This window comes from Oncorhynchus nerka, linkage group LG26 (genome assembly GCF_034236695.1).
Source record: "Oncorhynchus nerka isolate Pitt River linkage group LG26, Oner_Uvic_2.0, whole genome shotgun sequence".
Classification (NCBI taxonomy): domain Eukaryota; kingdom Metazoa; phylum Chordata; class Actinopteri; order Salmoniformes; family Salmonidae; genus Oncorhynchus; species Oncorhynchus nerka.
In genome coordinates, this window is record NC_088421.1 from 53,765,752 (window position 1) to 53,775,751 (window position 10,000).

Consider the following 10,000-nt stretch of genomic DNA (forward strand, 5'->3'; position numbering starts at 1 on the left):
TAGCCCTTCGTACATCAGCTGATATCTCAAAGTGCTGTACAGAAACCCAGCCTAAAACCCCAAACAGCAAACAATGCAGGTGTAAAGCACGGTGGCTAGGAAAAACTCCCTAGAAAGGCCAAAACCTAGGAAGAAACCTAGAGAGGAACCAGGCTATGTGGGGTGGCCAGTCCTCTTCTGGCTGTGCCGGGTAGAGATTATAACAGAACATGACCAAGATGTTCAAATGTTCATAAATGACCAGCATGGTCGAATAATAATAAGGCAGAACAGTTGAAACTGGAGCAGCAGCACAGTCAGGTGGACTGGGGACAGCAAGGAGTCATCATGTCAGGTAGTCCTGGGGCACGGTCCTGGGGCTCAGGTCCTCCGAGAGAGAGAAAGAAAGAGAATTAGAGAGAGCATATGTGGGGTGGCCAGTCCTCTTCTGGCTGTGCGGGTGGAGATTATAACAGAACGTGGCCAAGATGTTCAAATGTTCATAAATGACCAGCATGGTTGAATAATAGTAAGGCAGAACAGTTGAAACTGGAGCAGCAGCATGGCCAGGTGGACTGAGAGGACAGCAAGGAGTCATCATGTCAGAGTAGTCCTGGGGACATGGTCCTAGGGCCCAGGCCAGTTGAGAACTGGGCAGCAGCATGGCCAGGTGGACTGGGGACATGAGGAGTCATCATGTCAGGTAGTCCTGAATAATTCCTAGGGCTCAGTCCTCGAGAGAGAGAAAAGAAAAGAGAGGAAGAATTAGAGAGACGTACACTTAGATTCACACAGGACACCGAATAGGACAGGAGAAGTACTCCAGATATAACAATGACCCTAGCCCCAGACCTGTTATTATGCATAAAATACTGGGAAACTTTGGGATAGGCAGACCAAGAGACATGGAACCGAGGACACCCCGGTGCCCCTAACCATCAATTAGCTGCTTGGAGAGGAGCTGGGCCCTGTATTGGAAGGGCTGGGCCCTCACCATCAGTTAGACTGTATTGGAAGAGCTGGGCCCTCACCACCAGTTGGACTGTATTGGAAAGCTGGTCCTCACCATCAGTTAGACTGTATTGGAGAGGAGCTGGGCCCTCACCATCAGTTAAACTGTATTGGAGGAAGGAGCTGATCCCTGTGTTGAAGGAGCTGGCGCTCTGCATCAGTTAAACTGTATTGGAGAGGAGCACAGGCCTCCATCAGTTGGACTGTATTGGAGAGGAGCTGGGCCCTCACCATCAGTTAGACTGTATTGGAGAGGAGCTGGGCCCTCACCATCAGTTAGACTGTACTGGAGAGGAGCTGGGCCCTGACCATCAGTTAGACTGTATTGGAGAGGAACTGGGCCCTCACCATCAGTTAGACTGTATTGGGAGAGGAGCTGGGCCCTGTATTGGAGAGGAGCTGGGCCCTCAACATCAGTTAGACTGTATTGGAGGAGCTGGGCCTAACCATCAGTTAGACTGTATTGGAGAGGAGCTGGGCCCTAACCATCAGTTAGACTGTATTGGAAGGAGCTGGGCCCTCACCATCAATTAGACTGTAATTGGAGAGGAGCTGGGCCCTGTATTGGAGAGGAGCTGGGCCCTAACCATCAGTTAGACTGTATTGGACTAGGAGCTGGGCCTCACCATCAGTTAGACTGTATTGGAGAGGAGCTGGGCCTCACCATCAGTTAGACTGTATTGGAAGGAGCTGGGCCCTGTATTGGAGAGGAGCTGGGCCCTAACCATCAGTTAGACTGTATTGGAGAGGAGCTGGGCCCTGTGTTGGAGAGGAGCTGGGCCCTAACCATCAGTTAGACTGTATTGGAGAGGAGCTGGGCCCTGTATTGGAGAGGAGCGGGGCCTAACCATCAATTAGACTGTATTCGAGAGGAGCTGGGCCCTGTATTGGAGAGGAGCTGGACGCTAACCATCAGTTAGACTGTATTGGAGAGGAGCTGGGCCCTCACCATCAGTTAGACTGTATTGGAAGAGCTGGGCCCTGTATTGGAGAGGAGCTGGGCCCTGTATTGGAGAGGAGCTGGGCCCTCACCATCAGTTAGACTGTATTGGAGAGGAGCTGGGCCCTCACCATCAGTTAGACTGTATTGGAGAGGAGCTGGGCCCTCACCATCAGTTAAACTGTATTGGAGAGGAGCTGATCCCTGTATTGGAGAGGAGCTGGGCCCTCACCATCAGTTAAACTGTATTGGAGAGGGGCTGGGCCCTGTATTGGAGAGGAGCTGGGCCCTCACCATCAGTTAGACTGTATTGGAGAGGAGCTGGGCCCTCACCATCAGTTAGACTGTATTGGAGAGGAGCTGGGCCCTGTATTGGAGAGGAGCTGGGCCCTCAACATCAGTTAGACTGTATTGGAGAGGAGCTGGGCCCTAACCATCAGTTAGACTGTATTGGAGAGGAGCTGGGCCCTAACCATCAGTTAGACTGTATTGGAGAGGAGCTGGGCCCTCACCATCAGTTAGACTGTATTGGAGAGGAGCTGGGCCCTGTATTGGAGAGGAGCTGGGCCCTAACCATCAGTTAGACTGTATTGGATAGGAGCTGGGCCCTCACCATCAGTTAGACTGTATTGGAGAGGAGCTGGGCCCTCACCATCAGTTGGACTGTATTGGAGAGGAGCTGGGCCCTGTATTGGAGAGGAGCTGGGCCTAACCATCAGTTAGACTGTATTGGAGAGGAGCTGGGCCCTGTATTGGAGAGGAGCTCGGCCCTAACCATCAGTTAGACTGTATTGGAGAGGAGCTGGGCCCTGTATTGGAGAGGAGCGGTGCCTAACCATCAATTAGACTGTATTCGAGAGGAGCTGGGCCCTGTATTGGAGAGGAGCTGGACCCTAACCATCAGTTAGACTGTATTGGAGAGGAGCTGGGCCCTCACCATCACTGTATTGGAGAGGAGCTGGGTATTGGAGAGGAGCTGGGCCCTGTATTGGAAGGAGCTGGGCCCTCACCATCAGTTAGACTGTATTGGAAGGGCTGGGCCCTCACCATCAGTTAGACTGTATTGGAGAGGAGCTGGGCCCTCACCATCAGTTAAACTGTATTGGAGAGGAGCTGATCCCTGTATTGGAGAGGAGCTGGGCCCTCACCATCAGTTAAACTGTATTGGAGAGGGGCTGGGCCCTGTATTGGAGAGGAGCTGGGCCCTCACCATCAGTTAGACTGTATTGGAGAGGAGCTGGGCCCTCACCATCAGTTAGACTGTATTGGAGAGGAGCTGGGCCCTCACCTCAGTTACTGGATAGGAGCTGGGCCCTCACCATCAGTTAGACTGTATTGGAGAGGAGCTGGGCCCTCACCATCAGTTAGACTGTATTGGAGAGGAGCTGGGCCCTGTATTGGAGAGGAGCTGGGCCTAACCATCAGTTAGACTGTATTGGAGAGGAGCTGGGCCCTGTATTGGAGAGGAGCTGGGCCCTAACCATCAGTTAGACTGTATTGGAAGGAGCTGGGCCCTGTATTGGAGAGGAGCTGGGCCTAACCATCAATTAGACTGTATTGGAGAGGAGCTGGGCCCTGTATTGGAGAGGAGCTGGGCCCTCACCATCAGTTAGACTGTATTGGAGAAGAGCTGGGCCCTCACCATCAGTTAGACTGTATTGGAGAGAAGCTGGTCCCTCACCATCAGTTAGACTGTATTGGAGAGGAGCTGGGCCCTCACCATCAGTTAAACTGTATTGGAGAGGAGCTGATCCCTGTATTGGAGAGGAGCTGGGCCCTCACCATCAGTTAAACTGTATTGGAGAGGAGCTGGGCCCTCACCATCAGTTAGACTGTATTGGAGAGGAGCTGGGCCCTCACCATCAGTTAGACTGTATTGGAGAGGAGCTGGGCCCTCACCATCAGTTAGACTGTACTGGAGAGGAGCTGGGCCCTGACCATCAGTTAGACTGTATTGGAGAGGAACTGGGCCCTCACCATCAGTTAGACTGTATTGGAGAGGAGCTGGGCCCTGTATTGGAGAGGAGCTGGGCCCTCAACATCAGTTAGACTGTATTGGAGAGGAGCTGGGCCCTAACCATCAGTTAGACTGTATTGGAGAGGAGCTGGGCCCTAACCATCAGTTAGACTGTATTGGAGAGGAGCTGGGCCCTCACCATCAGTTAGACTGTATTGGAGAGGAGCTGGGCCCTGTATTGGAGAGGAGCTGGGCCCTAACCATCAGTTAGACTGTATTGGAGAAGAGCTAGGCCCTCACCATCAGTTAGACTGTATTGGAGAGGAGCTGGGCCCTGTATTGGAGAGGAGCTGGTCCCTAACCATCAGTTAGACTGTATTGGAGAGGAACTGGGCCCTCACCATCAGTTAGACTGTATTGGAGAGGAGCTGGGCCCTGACCATCAGTTAGACTGTATTGGAGAGGAGCTGGGCCCTGTATTGGAGAGGAGCTGGGCCCTCACCATCAGTTAGACTGTATTGGAGAGGAGCTGGGCCCTCACCATCAGTTAGACTGTATTGGAGAGGAGCTGGGCCCTCACCATCAGTTAGATTGTATTGGAGAGGAGCTGGGCCCTCACCATCAGTTAGACTGTATTGGAGAGGAGCTGGGCCCTGTATTGGAGAGGAGCTGGGCCCTGTATTGGAGAGGAGCTGGTCCCTCACCATCAGTTAGACTGTATTGGAGAGGAGCTGGGCCCTCACCATCAGTTAGACTGTATTGGAGAGGAGCTGGGCCCTCACCATCAGTTAGACTGTATTGGAGAGGAGCTGGGCCCTCACCATCAGTTAGACTGTATTGGAGAGGAGCTGGGCCCTCACCATCCCAGTTAGACTGTATTGGAGAGGGCTGGGCCCTCACCATCAGTTATACTGTATTGGAGAGGAGCTGGGACCTAACCATCAGTTAGGGCCCAGTTTGTGTTGCTGTCCTGGGGCTCTGTGGGGTCTGTTTGTGTTGCTGTCCTGTCCTGTCCTGTTTGTGTTTGTGAACAGAGCCCCAGGACCAGCTTGCTTAGGGGACTCTTATCCAGGTTCATCTCTCTGTAGGGTGTGTTTGTGTTTGTGAACAGAGCCCCAGGACCAGCTTGCTTAGGGGACTCTTATCCAGGTTCATCTCTCTGTAGGGTGTGTTTGTGTTTGTGAACAGCCCCAGGACCAGCCAGGACTCTTCCCCAGGTTCATCTCTCTGTAGGGTGTGTTTGTGTTTGTAGACAGAGCCCCAGGACCAGCTTCTTAGGGGACTCTTCTCCAGGTTCATCTCTCTGTAGGGTGTGTTTGTGAACAGAGCCCCAGGACCAGCTTGCTTAGGGACTCTTCTCCAGGTTCATCTCTCTGTAGGGTGTGTGAACAGAGCCCCAGGGCTTTTAGGGGACTCTTCTCGAGTTCATCTCTCTCTGTAGGGTGTGTTTTGAACAGAGCCCCAGGACCATCTCTCTGTCAGGGGTCTGTTTGTGTTTGTGAACAGAGCCCCAGGACCAGCTTGTCTGTTTTTGTGTTTTAGAGGACTCTTCTCCAGGTTCATCTCTCTGTAGGTGATGGCTTTTGTTAAGGAAGGTTTGGGAATCGCTTCCTTTTAGGTGGTTGTAGAATTTAACGTCTCTTTTCTGGATTTTGATAATTAGCGGGTATCGGCCTAATTCTGCTCTGCAGGCATTATTTGGTGTTTTAGGTTGTACACGGAGGATATATTTGCAGAATTCTGCATGCAGAGTCTCAACTTGTTGTTTGTGTACATGGATTTTATAATGTCGTATGTTTTCCCCCAACACCACTTTCCATCCATTTATATAACAGACACTCAAGCCAAATTGAGTCAAAGGCTTTTTAAAAATCAATCAATCAATCAGTGGTCTGTATATTTGATCATTTCACTGAGGATACCATCAACACCACAGGCCTTTTTTGGGTCGGAGGGTTTTTATTTTGTCCTGTAACTCGTTCAAGGTAATTGGAGAATCCAGTGGGTTCTGGTAAAGATTTGTATTTGATCATGTATATGTTTTTGCTCTTTGTTCTTTGTTATAGAGCCAAAAGATTGGAGAAGTGGTTTATCCGTACATCTCTGTTTTGGATAGATAACTCTTCCTGTTGTTGTTTGTTTAGAGTTTTCCTAGAAGATTTAGATTCTATGGATTTAGATTCTATGGATTTAGATTTAGATTCTATGGATTTAGATTCTATGGATTTAGATTCTATGGATTTAGATTCTATGGATTTAGATTCTATGGATTTAGATTCTATGGATTTAGATTCTATAGATTTAGATTCTATGGATTTAGATTCTATGGATTTAGATTCTATAGATTTAGATTTAGATTCTATGGATTTAGATTCTATGGTTAGATTCTATGGATTTAGATTCTATGGATTTAGATTCTATGGATTTAGATTCTGGATTTAGATTCTATGGATTTAGATTCTAGATAGATTTTAGATTTAGATTCTATGGATTTAGATTCTATGGATTTAGATTCTATGGATTTAGATTCTATAGATTTAGATTCTATGGATTTAGATTCTATAGATTTAGATTCTATGGATTTAGATTCTATAGATTTAGATTCTATGGATTTAGATTCTATGGATTTAGATTCTATGGATTTAGATTCTATGGATTTAGATTTAGATTCTATGGATTTAGATTCTATGGATTTAGATTCTATGGATTTAGATTCTATGGATTTAGATTCTATGGATTTAGATTCTATAGATTTAGATTCTATGGATTTAGATTCTATAGATTTAGATTCTATAGATTTAGATTCTATGGATTTAGATTCTATGGATTTAGATTCTGGATTTAGATTCTAGATTTAGATTCTATGGATTTAGATTCTATGGATTTAGATTCTATGGATTTAGATTCTATGGATTTAGATTCTATGGATTTAGATTCTATAGATTTAGATTCTATGGATTTAGATTCTGTGGATTTAGATTCTATGGATTTAGATTCTATGGATTTAGATTCTGTGGATTTAGATTCTATGGATTTAGATTCTATGGATTTAGATTTAGATTCTATAGATTTAGATTCTATAGATTTAGATTCTATAGATTTAGATTCTATAGATTTAGATTCTATGGATTTAGATTTAGATTCTATAGATTTAGATTCTATAGATTTAGATTCTATGGATTTAGATTCTATGGATTTAGATTCTATAGATTTAGATTCTGTGGATTTAGATTCTATGGATTTAGATTCTATAGATTTAGATTCTGTAGATTTAGATTCTATGGATTTAGATTCTATAGATTTAGATTCTATAGATTTAGATTCTATAGTTTAGATTCTTATGGATTTAGATTCTATGATTTAGATTTAGGATTTATGGATTTAGATTCTGGTTGATTTAGATTCTATAGATTTAGATTCTATAGATTTAGATTCTATGTTTAGATTTATTTAGATTCTATGGATTTAGATTCTATGGATTTAGATTCTATGGATTTAGATTCTATGGATTTAGATTCTGTGGATTTAGATTCTATGGATTTAGATTCTGTGGATTTAGATTCTATAGATTTAGATTCTATAGATTTAGATTCTATGGATTTAGATTTAGATTCTATAGATTTAGATTCTGTGGATTTAGATTCTATGGATTTAGATTCTATGGATTTAGATTCTATGGATTTAGATTCTATAGATTTAGATTCTATGGATTTAGATTTAGATTTAGATTCTGTGGATTTAGATTCTATGGATTTAGATTCTATAGATTTAGATTCATAGATAGTTAGATTCTATGGATTTAGATTAGATTCTATGGATTTAGATTCTAGATGGATTTAGATTCTATGGATTTAGATTCTGTGGATTTAGATTCTAGATTTAGGATTTAGATTCTATGGATTTAGATTCTATGGATTTAGATTCTATGGATTTAGATTCTATAGATTTAGATTTAGATTCTATAGATTTAGATTCTATGGATTTAGATTCTATGGATTTAGATTCTTTATAGGATTTAGATTCTATGGATTTGGATTCTATAGAGATTCTATGATTTAGATTCCTGATTAGATTTAGATTCTATGGATTTAGATTTACAGATTTAGATTCTGGATTTAGAGTTCTATGGATTTAGATTCTATAGATTTAGATTTAGATTCTATAGATTTAGATTCTATGGATTTAGATTCTATAGATTTAGATTCTATAGATTTATGATTTAGATTCAATGGATTTAGATTCTGTGGATTTAGATTCTATGGATTTAGATTCTATAGATTTAGATTCTATAGATTTAGAGATTTAGATTCTATAGATTTAGATTCTATGGATTTAGATTCTATGGATTTAGATTCTATAGATTTAGATTCTATGGATTTAGATTCTATGGATTTAGATTCTATAGATTTAGATTCTATGGATTTAGATTTAGATTCTATAGATTTAGATTCTATGGATTTAGATTTAGATTCTGTGGATTTAGATTCTATGGATTTAGATTCTATAGATTTAGATTCTATAGATTTAGATTTAGATTCTATGGATTTAGATTCTATGGATTTAGATTTAGATTCTATGGATTTAGATTCTATGGATTTAGATTCTATGGATTTAGATTCTATAGATTTAGATTTAGATTCTATGGATTTAGATTCTATGGATTTAGATTTAGATTCTGTGGATTTAGATTCTATGGATTTAGATTCTATAGATTTAGATTTAGATTCTATAGATTTAGATTCTATGGATTTAGATTCTATGGATTTAGATTCTATGGATTTAGATTCTATGGATTTAGATTCTGTGGATTTAGATTCTATGGATTTAGATTCTATGGATTTAGATTCTATAGATTTAGATTTAGATTCTATAGATTTAGATTTAGATTCTATAGATTTAGATTCTATGGATTTAGATTTAGATTCTATAGATTTAGATTCTATGGATTTAGATTCTATAGATTTAGATTCTATAGATTTAGATTCTATAGATTTAGATTCTATGGATTTAGATTCTATGGATTTAGATTCTATAGATTTAGATTTAGATTCTATGATTTAGATTTCGATTCTATGGATTTAGATTCATGGATTTGTGATTTAGATTTAGATTCTATGGATTTAGATTCTATGGATTTAGATTCTATTTAGATTTATGGATTTCTATGGATTTAGATTCTATGGATTTAGATTCTATGGTTTAGATTCTTAGTTTAGATTCTATAGATTTAGATTTAGATTCTATAGATTTAGATTCTATAGATTTAGATTCTATGGATTTAGATTCTATGGATTTAGATTCTATGGATTTAGATTTAGATTCTATAGATTTAGATTCTATGGATTTAGATTCTATGGATTTAGATTCTATGGATTTAGATTCTATGGATTTAGATTTAGATTCTATGGATTTAGATTCTATGGATTTAGATTCTATGGATTTAGATTCTATGGATTTAGATTTAGATTCTATGGATTTAGATTCTATGGATTTAGATTCTATAGATTTAGATTTAGATTCTATGGATTTAGATTCTATGGTTAGATTCTATAGTTAGATTCTATGGATTTAGATTCTATAGATTTAGATTCTATGGATTTAGATTTAGATTCTATGGATTGGATTTAGATTCTATGGATTTAGATTCTATAGATTTAGATTCTATGGATTTAGATTCTGTGGATTTAGATTCTATGGATTTAGATTCTGTGGATTTAGATTTCTATGGATTTAGATTCTATGGATTTAGATTCTATGGGATTTAGATTCTATGATTTAGATTTAGATTTAGATTCTATGGATTTAGATTCTATAGATTTAGATTCTATGGATTTAGATTTAGATTCTATGGATTTAGATTCTAGATGGATTTAGATTCTATGGATTTAGATTCTAGATTTAGATTCTATGGATTTAGATTCTATGGATTTTAGATTTAGATTCTATGGATTTAGATTCTATAGATTTAGATCTATGGATTTAGATTCTATGGATTGATTCTATGGATGATTTAGATTTATAGATTTAGATTCTATGGATTTAGATTCTATGGATTTAGATTCTATGGATTTAGATTCTATGGATTTAGATTCTATGGATTTAGATTCTATGGA

At 40.8% G+C, this 10,000-nt stretch overlaps 1 long non-coding RNA gene and 1 pseudogene across 1 annotated transcript in view; one reads left to right on the top strand and one right to left on the bottom strand.

The window, feature by feature from the left end:
• The window catches only part of LOC135564973 (equilibrative nucleoside transporter 4-like), a 33,669-nt pseudogene extending 32,521 nt beyond the window's left edge, over positions 1-1,148 (bottom strand).
• LOC135564837 (uncharacterized) overlaps positions 1-10,000 on the top strand; it is a 349,184-nt gene that overhangs the window by 126,209 nt on the left and 212,975 nt on the right. The gene's annotated exons all lie outside the window — the stretch shown is intronic.